At 41.2% G+C, this 15430-nt stretch overlaps 1 protein-coding gene across 2 annotated transcripts in view; it reads left to right on the top strand.

The window, feature by feature from the left end:
• The first annotated feature begins 1338 nt into the window (after positions 1–1338).
• The window catches only part of LOC127184827 (protein FAM156A/FAM156B-like), a 90265-nt gene continuing 76173 nt past the window's right edge, over positions 1339–15430 (top strand). For both annotated transcript variants that reach the window (XM_051141220.1, XM_051141219.1), the window contains exon 1: positions 1339–1688. The gene's annotated coding sequence lies outside the window, so the exon portion shown is untranslated. The remainder of the gene's footprint in view (positions 1689–15430) is intronic.

Here is a 15430-nt window from a genome sequence, read left to right as displayed (position 1 = left end):
AGACAAAGTACACCTGTTGCTCTGGAGGAATCAGACTCATGAGAATGGAAACTCCATTCCTTCCAGTCTGCATTGTCTGGCAGACATCCCCCTGCTTGGCCTGGGGGTGGTTTTTTCCCTTTCTTTTTCTTCAGAGAATAGTGGGCCTGGAGTTTTTCAGTTACCTGGATCATTGCCTGGAATGGAGATATATATTATAAAAGAAGAAACTTCTCCTCTGGGGGTGCTTGGGAGGGAGTGTGTGCCTTGGGGAACTATTTCTCCCTCCCTGTGTGCATCAGCTTAGATGGCAGTGTGCCCTCAGGATGAGTGGCCAGATGCTTCATTACCTGCACACAGGGACCAGGACCAACCGTGACCATGAACAGCAGGAGTCAAGTGATGGAACAAGCGAGTATTCTGCACAGACAGGCAGAGATATCATTGTCGTTTTTGGGTTTTTTTGTTTGCTTGTTTGTTTTGGTTTTCTCTGGTTTGGTTTTCTCTGGGTACCCTAGCAAAGTTTTCTCTGGTTTGGTTTTCTCTGGGTACCCTAGCAAAGTCAAAAGAACTCAGGTACCCGCCAGGCAGTGGTGCTACACGCCTATAATCCCAGCACTTGTGAGGCAGAGGCAAGTGGATCTCTGTGAGTTCGAGGCCAGCCTGGTCTACAAAGCAAGTCCACGACAGCCAAGGCTTCACGGAGAAATCCTGTCTCGAAAAACAAAACAAAACAAAAATTCAGATCCCCAGTAAGAGGGGACATGAGTCTCTTTAGTTGGGGAAGGAGGGCTGTGTGTCTCACACCAGAGAAAGTCATTGGTGAAAACAATACTGACAGAAACACATAGAGGTACACAGTGAGAGACATGGTAAAGACAACCAGAGGTGGCCAGCACACATTGATAGGCCTGAACAGACAGAGGGATCCACTGAAGTCTCACATGGATCCTGGACACTGCATCAGCAGCCCCATCCGACCTCTCCAATGTGACCAAACAGAAGGTGCCTTAACCAGACTTACCTGCAGAGGGGACAGACCAGGTGACTTCCTAGTTTGTTTCCTTTTGGGGTAGAGGTGCCAGACCCCTCTGAAGCCTTAGGCAGTGATTGACCTAAGGGAGCCCTGGGTACCTGCAACATCTCAGGTTGTGCACCCCCTAGTAGTTCCCTGGCCACTGCATTCTTCCTCGCTCCAAAGGGGCTTTGAAACCCCTGGGTCTTGATGTCTGGTCTCTGAGATCTTGTCTCCAGAAATGTTGTGGGGTATTCACCAGAGAAGACTGCTTGGGTAGGGTTTAAGCCACAGGAACTCTTTATTAGCTGGTCGGCGACTACACTAGGTGTTAGGGATCCCAGTGTAGCCCAAGCCTTTCTCAGGGTGAGCTTTTTATTTTAAGCATGGAAGCCATGTTCTGGGTTGATATACTTAACAAGAACAGTTAGCCAGAAGCAGAACTACAAAAGCTAAAAAAGCACATTTAGAGACTTTCCCAAAACTATGAACTTGGATGGATTAGGCCTTTGTTTTAGTTTTGGCAGGTGGTGCTGTCTACATACTGAGTTTCCTGGCCTGAATGGTACTTCCATCATGGAGTCAGTGGTGCTACAGCCTGGGGCCCTGCTGTAGTCTCTTCAGCATATATTAGAATTCTGAAGAAGTGGACTCTAATGCCAGTGAGGAAGTGAACTTGCTAATGAGAATGAAGGTAAGAGTAAAAGCTTCCCTCTTCCATGTCCTTTATAGAGGCTGCCACCAGAAGGAGTGGCCCAGATTTAAGGTAGGTCCTCCCACCTCGAAAGGTCCAATAAAGAAAAATTCCTTACAGGTGTACCCAGCAACGTAGGTACTTGTACTTTATGTTAGATGTAGTCAAGTTGACCAGTGAGAATATCCATCAGAATTCCACCCCTTGTCAACTTGACACACAATCCTATCTCCTTACATCATGCTTAATTTCCAAACGAAAACAACAACCAGCTCATAATTATGCCTAACGTGATATGACTATCCCATGTACAATTGCAAACACATTTTATATTTTGAGTGTCCCTTGAGGAACATTCTTTTAGTATCGCAAAGCTTTTATATATATATATATATATATATATGAACCACTGATATTCTCTTAATTGGTGTTATATTACACAATAAAGAAATCAAAGGAAATACAAATATTTGCACAAACACATTCTTTAAAACTATGACAGAAACTAATCAGGTGTCCTTGGCTGGTTTTTATAACTACCTTCCTCTACTATCCATTCTGTATTTCCTCCACCCTCAGCAAGCACCTCAGCAAGTCTTGGCTCTTTTCCTGGAAGAGTGACACATACCTTCATTCCTGAAGGGTCTGTGCTATTTGTCATCCTGCCTTGGTTAGGATGTTTTAGTTTCCCATTGACTTTAACCCCAGGACATAGTAGCACCAAGAGACTTCCTAAAGGATCTCCTGCACTCCAGACATCATCCTTCTTCCAGTGTGGAGAAGCAATCCAGTTTCCCCATGGTAATCTGGACCAATCACCCTCCTAACACTGTTGTGATTCCTTCCTTAGCCTGTTGGCTTAAGGGCATCAGAAGCCCACAGCGGCCAGGGGGAAGGCTGAGCCTCCAGGTCAATGGACTGTTTGTTGTGGCTCCTGGCAGGAGTGTGTGTCATTGTGAGAAAAACTACCATATATTGGATGCTGATACAAAGCATACACTGTCTTCTGGAGAATAGACAGTTGAGTTTAACCTAAGACATGCGTTAGCCTGGAAGTTAAAGATGACTCAAAATTAGATTATATGATAAAAGTGAATATGATTAAAAAAAAAAAAGAATCCCAATTCTTAACTAATTCTTTTTTGTTTTGAAATGGAGATCTGGCTTTTAAAAAAATAATTATTATTATATACTGGGTTTCTCTGTATAGCCTTGGCTGTCCTGGATTCTCTTTGTAGACCAGGCTGGCCTCGAACTCACAGCACCTCGCCTGCCTCTGCCTCCCGAGTGCTGGGATTAAAGGTGTGTGCTGCTGCGCTCTGCTAGAGATCTGGTTTTATAGCCCAAGTGGCTCAATCTTCTTTCTGGGATTATAGGCATGTGCCACCACATGCGTCCCTGGCTTAATTCTAATTAATGATCTTAAGTTACATTTTTAAGCTGGAAGATAATTTTGTTATAGGTTAAAAGACCCTCCTCCCCCAAGGTCGGTAAGCAGTAAATCTCTGAAGCTGCCTGGTGGGGAAGGGGTGGGGGAAAGGCCATTGCTGCTTAATTTCAGCAACATGGTGGTCAGATACATGGTGACAAGGGAGAGAGAGAAAGGCTTTAGAGCAAGCATAAGGAATCCCAAAGTATCAGAGAAAGCATTCTTAGGGTTTGGCATACTCCGGAAAGAGAGAGACAGGTGTGTGGGAGGAGTTGAAACAAAAAGTACAGTATCGCATTAAAGGAAAAGTAGTACACGTGGTTTTTTTTTTTTGTTTTTTTTTTGTTTTTTTTTTTGTTGTTGTTGTTGTTGTTACCTGTTGTTCTTGAGACAGTGTTTTATGATGTGACTCTGGCTGGACTGGATGGAACTCACTAGGTACACCAGGCTGGCCTTGAACTCACAGGGATCCAGCTGCCTTTAATCCTGGGATTAAGGTGTGCACCATCATGCCCAGCCCACTGTATATCTTTAGAGTGACTTTTTCTTTTTTTTTTTTTGGATGCAGGACACCATTGTAGATAAAGGGTTTGTGGCTTTTTAATGTTTCTCTTTTGAAAGCATTCTGTACCAAAGACACTGAAACACAGGGATGAAGGCTCTATGTGGGCACCAGCTCGACCTCTCTATGTTGGATGAGTTGGGTATGTGCTGCCTTCAGCAGTAGGGCCTTGTCAGTTTGTGGAGAGCATCCTATAGTCTTGGCAACAGCCTGGATAGTTTGAGGATTCCCAGGGCACCCGTTTGGCCAACAACTCAACTAAATGTAACCTAATCCTCAAACTGGAAGCTTCCTTTGGTGACAAGAGACTGTCTCTCTCATTATTTTCAATTCTACTTAGATTGCCTTCATATAGGAAGTGTCTACTGAATTACATCTCCATACTTGCCCCTCCAATGCCCCAGGATGATCGCTATCTCTCCCTGTATTTCCTCCCGCACTACCTGCTCCCCTTCGCTTCCCCACTTGATCCTACCAGTCTAGCCTCCCCATCTATCCATAGCTATCTATTCTATTTTTCTTTTCTAGCAAGGTCTGTTTCCTCTAGTCTTTTACTCTACCCTGTGTGGTTCTGTGGATGGTAACTTGGTTATCATTGCCTTCACAGCTAATGTATATCCACATATAAATGAAAACATACTGTACTCATCTTTCTGAGTGTGGGTTACCTCAGGATGATTTTTTTTTTGTCTAGTTCCATCTATTTGCCTGCAAATTTTATGATGTCAAGTTTTTAATGGTCGAGTGGTATTCCATTGTGTAAATGTACCACACCACATTTTCTTTATCCATTCTTCTGTTGAGGGATGTCTAGGTTGTTTCCAGATTCTGCCTATTATGAATGGAGCAGTAATGAACATGGTTGAGCAAGTGTCTATTGTGTAGGATGAAGCATCCTTTGGGTATATGCTCAAAAGTAGTATAGCTGGGTCCTGAAGTGGATTGATTCCAGCTTTTTGAGGAACTTCCACAATGATTTCCCTAGTGGCTGTACAAGTTTGCACTCCCATCAGCAATGGATGAGCATTCCTCTTGTGTCACATCCTTGCCAGTATAAGCTGTCTTATGTTGTATTGATCTTAGCCATTCTGACATGTATAAGATGGTGGGGACTGGTGGATGGTGAGGGGGGCCTCCATACCACTCAGTAGTAAGCGTTCTCATCTCCACTGGCCCTCAGATTGGGCCTGGAACAGGGGGGTACCTGCTTTCACCATCTGCCTGGAAGTTCCCTCAGGTACTGGCAGTCCTGGCGCCTCCCCATACCGACAGTGGGATGGGTGGCTACCCAGAGCTCGTGTCAACTCCCCATTGTCCACAGGCTGTATAAATATGCTTGCTGCTGTGCAATAAGGATAGATCTGCACTGATGCTGATCTCTGGAGAGTGTTTCCCGGGTTGGTGACTCTTATCTCTCTCACCCTCTCCTGGATCTCGGTTCCCACACTCGAAGTAGTTTTGATTTGCATCTCCCTGATGCCTAAGAATATCAGGATCTAAGCCATTTGAGATTCTTCTTTTGAGAATTTGGGTTATAGATACATATCCCATTTTAAAAATTGGGTTATTTGTTTTTGTGATATCTAGTTTCTTGAATTCTTTATATATTTTGGTTATTAACCCCCTATTAGATGTGTAGTTTGTAAAAACATTTTCCCATTCTGTAGGATGCCTTTTTTTGGCAAGTGAAGTTGTCTTGCCTTGCAGAAGCTTCTCAGTTTCATGAGGTCCCTTTTATTAACAGTTGATCTTAGTGCCTGTGCTAGTGGTCTGTTCAGAAAGTCTTTCCTGTGCCAATGTAGTCAAGGCTATTCTCCACTTACTCTTCCAGCATACTCAGTATGTCTGGTTTTACATTGAGGTCTTTGATCCATTTGGAGTGGAGTCTGGATTATTCTGCATGCAGCCACCCAGGTTGACCAGCACCATTTATTGAAGATGCTGTCTTTTTTTCAGTGTGTATTTCTGGCTTCTTTATCAAAAATTCTGATGTCTGTAGGTATGTGGTTTTATGTCTGAGTCTTAAGTTCCATTCCTTTGACCAACATGTCTGTTTTTGTGCCAATACCATGCTGTTTTTATTACAATAACTCTGCAGCACAACTTGAAATTGGGAGTGCTGAGATCTCCAGAAGTTCTTTTATTGTTCAGGGTTGTTTTTAGCTATCCTGGGCAGAAAATTGTTCTTTCAAGGTCTGTGTTGGAATTTTGATGGAAATTGCCCCGAAACTACAGTTTGCTACAGTTTGTTGGGATGCCTTTTTTTTTAATTTTTATTTTATGAATCCTACTCATCCATGAGCATTGGAAATCTTTCTGTCATCTGATCTCTTCAATGACTTGAAGTTTTTATCATACAGCTCTTTCACTTGCTTGGTTAGGGATATCCCAAGATATTTTATATTATTTGAGGCTATTGTGAAAGGTGCTGATTCCATTATTTCATTCCAGACTATTTGTCTTTTGAATGTAGGAGGGCTTCTGATTTTTGCGAGTTAATTGTGTATCCAGCCACAGTGATGAAGCTATTTATCAGATGCAGGAGTTCCCTGGTGGAATTTTTCAGGCCACTTATGTATGTTATCATATCTTCTGCAAATCAAGATACTTAGATTTTTTTTTTCCTTTCCATTTTGTATCCCCTTGATCTCCTTAAGTCCTTCAGTCTTACTGCTCTAGCTAGAACTTCAAATACTATATTGAATAGGTATGGGAGAGTAGATAGCCTTGTCTTGTTCCTGATTTTAGTGGAATTGCTTTGAGTTTCTCTCCATTTAATTTAATGTTGGCTATTCACTTGCTGTAAACAGCTTTTATTATGTTCAAGTATTTGCCCTGGAATCTGTAATCTCTCCTGGACTTTTTTTTTTAAAGATGTATTTATTTATTATGTATTTGGTACAGTGTTTTGTACCAGAATAGGGCACCAGATCTTATTATGTGGTGAGCCACAGTGTGTGTGGTTGCTGGGAATTGAACTCAAGACTTTTGGAAGAGCAGCCAGTGCTCTTAACCATTGAGCCATCTCTCCAGCCCCTCTTCTCGACTTTTATCATGAAGGGGAAGTGCATTTTGTCAAAGTCTTTTTCTGAATCTAGAATGATAATCCTGTACTTTTGTCTTTCAGTTTCTTTATAGGATGGATTACATTTATTGATTTATGCATGTTGAACCATCGTTGCATCTCTAGGATAAAGCCTACTTGATCATAGCAGATGTGTTCTTGGATTCAGTTTGCAGATATTTTAGCATGCATGGTCATAAGGGAAATTGTTCTGTAATTCTCTGTTGGGTCTTTATGTGGTTTGAGTATCTGGGTAGTCATGGCCTTGACAAATGAATCGGGCAGTGTCTCCTCAGTTTCTATTTTGTTGAATATTTTGTGGAGTATTGACATTAGCTCTTCTTTGTCAGTCTGATAGAATTCTCCACCAAAATCATCTGTCCCTGAGCCTTTTTTTTTTCCTTTTAATGACTGTTTCTATTACCCTAGGGTTTATAGGCTTGTTTTGGTGGCTTATCTGACCCGGATTGAACTTTGGTAAATGATATATATTGGTGAAAAGACCCATTTCCTTTAGATTTCCAATTTGCTGGAGTACAGCTTTGTAGAGTATGACCTTGTGAGTCTCTGGATTTCCTTGGCGTCTGTTTTTCTGTCCCTCTTTCCATTTTAAATTTTTTAAAGTTGGATATTCTCTCTCCACCTTCTAGTTAATCTGTATGAGAGTTTGTTAATCATACTGATTCTTCAAAGAATCAACTCTTTCACCAAATTTTTTGTATCAGTTTTTTGTTTGTTTCTACTTTATTGATTCCGGCCCTGAGTTTGCTTATTTTCTGCTATCTGCTCCTGGGATGTGATTTTTTTTTCTTTTTGTTTTAGAGCTTTCAGTTGCGCTGTTAAGTTGCTAGTCTAAGATCTCAACAATTTTTTTTATATAGGTGTGTAGTGCTATGAACTTGCCTCTCAGAACTGCCCTCATTGCGTTCCATAGTTTTAGATATGTTGTGCATTCATTTTCACTGAGTTCTAGAAAGTGTTTAATGTTTTTCTTGATTTCTGTCTTGGCCCATTTTTTACTCATAGAGAGTTGATCAGTTTCCACAAGCTTCTAAGCTTTCTGTTGTTTCTGTTGTTGATGATATTCATCTTTAATCTGTGGTCATCTGATAGGATGCATGGAGTAATTTCAATTTTCTGGTCTCATTGAGACTTGCTTTGTGTCAGACTATGTGGTCAGTTTGGGGAAAGTTCCATGAGGTGCAGAGAAGATGGTACATTCTTTTATGTTTGGGTAAAATGTTCTGTAGACATCTGTTATGTCCATTTGGTTTATAACATCTGTTGGCTTCAGTATATCTCTCTGTTTAGTTGTTGTCTGGATGCCCTGTCTATTGTTGAGAGTTGGGTATTGAAGTCATCCTCTATCAGTGTGAGGGTCAAATTGTGATGTAAGCTGTAGTAGCGTTTCTTTTATAACTTGGGTGCCCTTGAATTTGGGGCATAGATGTTAGGAATTGCAATGCCCTCATGGTGGGTTTTCTTTTTTTGATGAGTGTGTAGTGTGCTTCCTCATCTCTTCTGATTAGTTTTGGGTTGAAGTCTATTTTCTCAGATATTAAAATGGCTATACCAGCTTGTTTTTTAGGTCCATTTGCTTGGAATATCATTTTTCAACCCTTTATGTCTATCCTTAGTATTAAGATGTGTTTCTTGGATGCAGCAGAAGGCTGGATCTTGCGTTTTAATCCATTCTGTGAATCTGTGTGTTTTTATTGGGGAATTGAGGCCACTGATTCTGAGATAACAATGACTAGTGATTTTTGATTCTGTTCATTGTTGTTGTTGGTGGTGGTGTGTGTGTGTGTGTGTTCTCATTGATTTTGCTGGTCTGGGATTATTTATTTCCTGTGTTTTCTTGAATACAGTTAACTTCTTTAGATTGTTTTTTCCTTTTAGCTCCTTCTATAGGGCTGCATTTGCAGACAGAAATTGCTTAAATTTGTTTTTATCACAGAATATCTTAGTTTCTCTATGATGATTGGTTGTAGTCTAGGCTGATAGCTGTGGTCTCTTAGAGTCTATAGCACATCCATCCAGGCCCTTTTGGCTTTTAGAGTCTCCATTGAGAAGTCAGATATAATTCGAACAGGTCTACCTTTATATGTAACTTGGTCTTTTTCCCTTGCAGTTTAAAATTTTTTTATTATTTTTCTTTTTTTTACATATACATTTATATTATTATACATATATTCAATAAACTACCTTCAGCAAGAAGAACCATGGCACAATCAGGAATTAAATAAATGTTACATTCTTAGTGTTTTGCTAGTTGTATTTGGTGCCTTGAAGAAAACATATTTCCTATCTTGATGAGTCTGAAATTCTGAATGTAAATCAACATCTATCATATCTCATATCTTATCAACTTAAAATATCTATCTAGTCCTATAAACATCTTGACCCTAAACAACTAAGCTCAATTGTAAAACTAAACTATCTGTTCTTCAACCCCATCAGAGACTTGAGAAGGAATAAAATTAATTACCTGAGTAAACAGGAAGTACAGGTTAGCAACTTCCAAAATGAAAAAATGACAGACAGTTTGCTGCCTAGACAATCGCCCAAAACGTTGGAGCATTACCTTCAGCCTTCTGGCCCAGTATATCTGACTGACAAATTTGTGAGGCAGGAACTATTGAGGACTTACTTACCCTCTCTTGGCAGAGTTTGGCCATCGACTCTGCCTGTGTCTAAGCTTGCCTGTTTTTAGGCAGAATTCTGTCTGTGGCCAAAACAAGGACCATTTGCACAGTGGATGGTTTGCCATATTTGAAGCCATCTCCATAAGGAGGTTCTTTCATGTTCTTTGAGGTAGGCTGGGTGTTGTCAGGAGTTAAATGCCATATTCTGTAAGTCTCTGAGGTTTTTGAAGACCTTATCTATTTTGCCTTATCTTGTTATAAAATTAGACTAGTAATTGACATGGCCATGATTTGATCAACTAATAATTAACCTGTATTATTATCCTAAACAGCATGCAATAGCACCTTCAAATTATTGGAAGTAAACCTTATATTATATTTGAGTTGAATGGGTACAATACCTCATATTAGAGTAAAGTATATGAAGAGTAATCTTAAATTTGAATTGTATACCAATGTATCAAAATTAAGCGTATTTTGCATCAATATAAAAATTCTCAAAAAAATCTCTACCAATGAATTAAAGATAACCTTATTTGTGAGTAACAATTAAGGCCTTATGTTGAGGACTAGATTCAATAATCTACTTTTTTATATTCCCCTTCTTTCTTTTCAGCCCCTATCTTCATGCCTAAGAATGTAAGATAAAGGAAAAGAGAGATATTCCAGAGTCCAACCTTGTTTTCTCTCTGAATAAGAACAATAATAACTTATAACCAACTCCCAATGAAAATAAACATCTATAGCCCAAGCAACTAAAAGCCTACCCATCCCCATTTAAGGGAAATGGGGCATCTTTCTCTTATTTTTTCCAGCTGATTTGGGATGAATAATACCTTTGTAGGGGCCAAAATAAAATTGGGGAAAATGGTTAAACAAGCTTGGAGTACCATTTGTGGTTCAGTTTCTAATGTTAAGAAATTCCAGGCTTGGGCTGGAGAGATGGCTCAGAGGTTAAGAGCACTGTCTGCTCTTCCAAAGGTCCCGAGTTCAATTCCTAGCAACTACATGGTGGCTCATAGCCATCTGTAATGAGATCTGGTGATTTCTTGTGGCAGGCAGGTGCACAGGGGGCAGAACACTGTATAAATAATAAATAAATCTTAAAAAAAAACAGAAATTGCAGGCTTAATAGATGTCCTGTATGAGACAGTATAAAATGCTAGACCAATTGGGATTGGAAGTTTTCTTCCAAGCTGTCCTGGGAGCTGTCCTGTTCTGATGGGTAGCAGCAACTGAAGCACTTAGGGGTAGAACATGAAGAATGCAGGATATCAGTGTCCAGCGTGCTAAGAGGAATGAATCCTATCAGGTCTGATCCAATATCAGTGTCCAGTTCTTTTGTTCTGAAAACATACAATTTCTCACAAGCGTTACAGAGTCCTAAACATTCAAATGTATGAGGTGTGTGGGAAGCACAGAACAATTAAGGCTGGTTCTCTGCTCTTTGTATGAGCAGAAGAAAGACATCTGTAAATCTCTGTTCATGCCATATGAAGAATGGCATCTAATAAGTCATAGAGAATCTGTGACCAACATGAAGCCTTGTCTATGCATAGACATTCGTATCTTAGCCAGTCTCAGAGCTATTCCCATGTAGTGGGATTAGCAATATAAGTGACCTGCTTGTTCTGCAGTTTGCTTTCTTTACATCTCGATTATAGCCCCTTCCCTCATCATCTCCCAATCCCATCCTCTCCCTCATGCCCTCTCTCTCCCTCCCCTAGTCCTCAGAAAGGGGAGCCCTCCTCCCCTAACATCTGACCTCAGCTTATCAAGTCTCATCTGTACTACCTGTGTCCTTTTCCTCTGTGGCCTGGCAAGGCTGGCCTGCCAGGGGGGAAGTGATCATTGTTGGGGGACCAGACTCCATGTCAGGGTAGTCCCTACTCCCCATATGGTGGGATCCACAAGGAGACTGTGCTGCCTATCTACTACATCTGAGCAGAGGGTCTAGGTCCTCACCATGCATGGTCCTTGGTTGATGTTTCAATCTCTGTGTGGTAGTGTAGTTATTCTGTATTATGTGGCTAATATCTGCTTATAAGTGAGTATATACCATGTGTGTCTTTTCTGGGGCTGGGTTACCTCACTTAGGATGTTCTTTTCTAGTTCCATTTGCCTGCAAATTTCAAGATTTCCTTGTTTTTAATATCTGAGTAGCATTCTATTGTGTAAATGTACCACAGTTTCTTTATCCATTTTTCCACTGAGGGACATGTAGGTTGTTTGCAGATTCTGGCTAATACGGATAAGGCTGCTATGAACATAGTTGAGCAAATGTCCATGTCCTTTTTGTGTGGTGGAGCATCTTTTGGGTGTACATCCAGAGGTGATATAGCTGGGTCTTGAGGTAGCACTATTCTCAATTTTCTGAGAAAGCGCCAGATTGATGTCCAAACTGGTTGTACAAGTTTGCACTCTCAGCAATGAAGGAGTGTTTCCCTTTCTCTACATCTTTACCAGCATGTGCTGTCACTTGAGTTTTTTATCTTAGCCATTCGGATAGGTATAAGATGGAATTTCAGAGTCGTTTTGAGTTGCATTTCCCTGATGACTAAGGATGTTGAGCATTTCTTTAGGTGTTTCTCAGCCATTTGATATTCCTCTGTTGAGAATTCTCTGTTTAGCTCTGTAGCCTCTTTCTTTTTTCCTTCCTTCCTTCCTTCCTTCCTGCCTGCCTGCCTGCCTTCCTTCCTTCCTTCCTTTCATTCAAGACAGGGTTTCTCTGTGATAGCCTTGTCTATACTGTATGGATTCTTTTTCTGGGATGCTGGGCTGAGAATCTGGTAGCAGTTTTCTTCAGCCCAGGCACAGAGTTTTCTTCAGCATTCTCAAGGCTAGCTGAGTAAGGCTCTATCTCGAGATCTGATGTTAAGGAAGGTCTCCTAGGCAGGGAGGGAGGTTTCCAGTCAGATCCCCTAACTTGAACAGTGTGGTTGTGCACTTAGCCATATTGAGACACTGGGAGTCCTTGCCCCTTCTAGCTGGGGGAAGGGAGCCTCATACTTGAGAAAAGGCCATATAGCTGACACTTGGTCAAAATAAAAACAGCTGAGAGTCAAAGAGCTAGGTTTTAATTCACTGAAGTTCTATTCAACTTAAAGATAAAAGAGAGACAAAGCCAGGGACCTGGGACAAAAGGAGAAATGAGAGTACACATGGAGAGTATGCATGAGGAGAGAGAGAGAGAGACAGAGAGAGAGAGAGAGAGAGACAGGGAGAGACAGGGAGAGAGAGACAGACAGACAGGCAGACAGAGGGAGAGAGGAAAAGACAGAGAGAGAGAGAGGGAGAGGGGGATGACCCTACCCCAAGACCCCTGGGTTTTAAGCCAAGGGTATATAAATTGCAGGAGTCATATTGCCTCTGGGATTGATCCAGGGCAGCTTCAATGAATGTTTCTTTAAAGAGCCAGCTTTTGACACCTTTTAGCCTAAAGTCTATGTGATTTGCTTTGAATCTGTCTCTGCAATGAACTAGCCTTTTAACACATTTTGTCTAGGGTCTTGTGGACTGTTGTCAGCAGGGAGTACACCAGCCTATTTCCTAGCATGAAGCTTACCAGGAAGGGAGTGTCTTCCACCTACAGACAAAGGCCCACAGTCCTGGACGAGGCTGGCCTTGAACTCACAGTGATCCATCTGCCTCTGCCTCCAGAGTGCTGGGATTCATGGCATGTGCCACCATGCTGAGCTTTGAAACCCATTTCTTAATTGAGTTATTTGGTTTGTTGGTTTTTAAATTTTTGAGTTCTTTATATGTTTTGGCTATTAAGCCTTTGTTGAATATAGGGTTGGTGAAGATCTTTTCCCAGTCTGTAGGCTGTCATTTTGTTGACTGTTTCCTTTGCCTTACAGAAGCTTTTTAGTTTTATTGTTGATTTTAGAGCCTGGGCTGTTGGTGTTCCATTCAAGAAGTTGTATCCTGTGCCAATGTGTTAAACGTTTTTCTCCACTTTTTCTTCTAACAGATTTAGTATGTTTGGTTTTATGTTGAGATCTTTAATCCATTTGGACTTTAGTTTTGTGCAGGGTGATAAGTGTGCATGTATTTGCATTTTTCTTAATGTAGCTATCCAGATAAACCAACATTTGTTGAAGATGCTACGTTTTTTCCATTGTATATATTTGGCATTTTTGTAAAAAATCAAGTGTCCATAGGTGTGTGGGTTATTTCTTGGTCTTCCATTTGATTCCATTCATCAACCAACCTTTCTATACCATTACCATGTTGTTTTTGTTACTGTTGCTCTATAGTACAGCTTGAGATCCAGGATGGAGATTCCTCTGGAAGATCTTTTATTGTACAGAATTGTTTTAGTTATTCTTGTTTTTTTGTTTTTCTATATGAAGTTGAGGATTGATCTTTCAAGGTCTGTAAGAATTGTGTTGGAATTTTGATGGGAATTCCATTGAATCTGTAGATTGCTTTTGGTAAGATGGCCATTTTTACTATACTGATCCTCTCGATCCATGAGCATGGAAGACTGGTAAGCAGTGGTCAGGCAGAGAGAGATTCAAGCTCAGAGCCGCTTGCTGGGGTGTCGCACAGGTCACTTACGGGTTATCAGCTGATGGGCGTTGTTACCTGCACCCAACTCACCTTTGCATCTTCTCAGTGTCCCAGATGGTCCAGGCTAGTAAGCTGTGGGTAGGCAGAGAGAGATCCAAGTCCAAAGCCACTCAGTTGTCCCAGGGGCCTTATCTAGACTGCAGCTAATGTGGGTTGTAGCCCATGTCCAACTCAGCTCTCCGGACTCTGTTTTGCTGCTGCTCCAATCTGTTCCCCCAAGGGGCCTGCTATGTCCACTGGAGTATTTGGAGGAGTGTAGGTACTCAAGGTTGTGACTCCTGAACCCGGGGCCATCCAGCCATGATGGGAGAGGAGAGCTGGTTGTGATCTTTCCCAACCCCTTCCCTTCAGTCGATTTCACAGCCTCTGATCCTCTGTTCACTACACTCAGTACACCCTGGGTGCTGCTGTCTTGGTCTCCCCCCTTGCAGCTTTTAATATTCTGTTTTCCCCGTGATAAACATAGACTCAGAACTCTTAATAATATTGTTGTAAATAGAATACTAACATACATTAAAACTATTTTACCCTATGATCAAATATCTTTCCTTTCTTACTTTTTAAATTTTTTTACTTAAACATTCATATTATTACACATATAAAATAAACTACATACAGCAAGAAGAACCACAAAACAATCAAGAATTATATTAATGTTCCATTCATAGTGTTTTGGCTATTTGCATTTAGCAACCTTGAAGAAAACATCTTTCCTATCTTAGTGAGTCTAAAATTCTGAATTTAGATCAATATCTATCATATCTCATCTCTATCAACTTAAAACATTTTTCTAGACCTAAAAACATCACATTTGAAGGGATCTCCGTAAAGAAGTTCTTTGATGCTCATCATCTTTGAGGTAGACTGGCTGTTGCCAGGAGTTAACCTGTCTCATTGTTAATCTTTAAAATAATAAAAGTAATTCTCCAGGTGTGGGGGAGGGAGGACTGCTGCTGAACCTCTGACATGTGCTCCCCAGTGCTCACAATTTGGTCACTGCCCCTTGGCAAGATTGCCTAGTGGGCACACAGAGGAAGGGGATGCAGGCTATCCTGATGAGACATAATAGGCTGTGGCCAGAAATTCTTGTAGGAGGGCTTCCCCATCAGAGGTCTAGGGGAGGGGAACAGGACAGAAAGGGGAGGGAGGGTGGAATGGGAAGATAAGAGGGAGGGGATAACAATCAGGAAGTAATGTGGATAAATAATAAAAGGAATATACATTTAATATATCCGGGTGAAGGAGGAGGTTGCTTCAGAGACTGATGTACCAACTGAGGACTATGCATGGCGATGACTTAGACACTCTGCTTAGATGTAGTACATAGGCAGCACAGTCTCCATGGGGCTCCCACAATATGGCGAGTAGAGACTATTTCTGACATGGACTCTGGCCCCCATTGATCACTTTCCCCTGGCTGGACGACCTTGCCAGGCCACAGAGGAAGAGGTTATAGGTAGTACAGAT

The sequence above is a fragment of the Acomys russatus genome, chromosome X (genome assembly GCF_903995435.1).
Source record: "Acomys russatus chromosome X, mAcoRus1.1, whole genome shotgun sequence".
Classification (NCBI taxonomy): domain Eukaryota; kingdom Metazoa; phylum Chordata; class Mammalia; order Rodentia; family Muridae; genus Acomys; species Acomys russatus.
The sequence above is the reverse complement of the archived record's forward strand: the minus strand, read 5'-3'. Positions and strand labels throughout refer to the sequence as shown.